Below are 1,208 nucleotides of genomic sequence, written 5' to 3'. Positions count from 1 at the left end.
CTGATTTGTTCATTATTGCCACGTTTATTATATGTGATCCTTATCATGGGCCAATAATTTATCAAGGCTTGGTCGAGTTCGAGAGTGAAATGCACACCTCGGAGGGCCCTAGTAAGAAAAAGAGGCCAAGAAAAAAGAAAATGTTTTACTCTGTTAACAATTTCATCAGTCTCCCCCCAAACCAAGTCAGTTCATTTGTGAATCCACTCATTTTTTCCTAAACAGTGCCACCTACTGTCCATTTTAAGTCGTTATCAGACTTTTTAGCAAGGACCAAGGAGAAAGAAAAGGGGGCTCAAGTATCCGAGAAAATAAACTCTACTTAACTTTGGGGACATTGGGAAAAAAATGAAAAGCCAACTTAGTAGTAAAAGAGTAAGAATTTTGACTCGCCAGCTTCACAGAAAACTCGCAAGGAAGGTCATCCACTTCCTTAGAAATGGCTATATATACACATATATAACTATTTTTAAGAGTGCTGTATCGAGTTCTCCAGACTCGATGTTTTATTAAATTTTTATCTTTAATGTTCTCAATTTGCTTATTTTTACCTTAAAGGACCATATTTAGGGAAAAAATACAATACTTTTCTACTTTTTTTTTCGCCCACCCACAGCGAGGGTTTGACAAAGGGGAGGCTTTGACGTTTGATGTCAGCTTAAAAACTTGAGCTGGCAGGAAGAAAGGGTTAACAAGTTCTAGACCACTCGCCTTCTTTTGGGGGTCCCGGAGAGGCTCCAGGTGCGCGCGCGCGTACACACACACACACACACACACACACACACACACACACCGTCACAGTCCCTGCCCAGGGCAGCTACTTAGCTGAGGGGCATCATTTGTCTTTAAAGCAAATTACCTAAACATAACAGGGAGTTTATCGCGTATCGGGAAGGCGTGTAGCTCAGACAAGACTTCAGAAATATCTACAAAGAGGGTCTCCTAGCTCCGCCGCTGGAGGAGAGGAGGGAATCAGGTGGCGGCCAGCATGTGGGCACTGCATTTCTCTGCACACGTTAACAATCAAGTTAATTGAATTCATTGGAGTTTAGAACCGGCCTCTAGCTCGGAGAGGGCTTTGAATGGCCAATTTCTCTCTCTCCCTCTCCGCCTCCCCGCCTCCCTCCCGTCCGCCCGCGCTCCCAGTTCCCTCCCCTCCGGGTTCCCCAGTCCACACCTCCCTCCTCCACTCCCCTAACCCCCCACTC

This window comes from Spermophilus citellus (genome assembly GCF_964194105.1).
Source record: "Spermophilus citellus genome assembly, chromosome: 14".
NCBI lineage: Eukaryota > Metazoa > Chordata > Mammalia > Rodentia > Sciuridae > Spermophilus > Spermophilus citellus.
Note: the sequence above shows the minus strand (reverse complement) of the source record.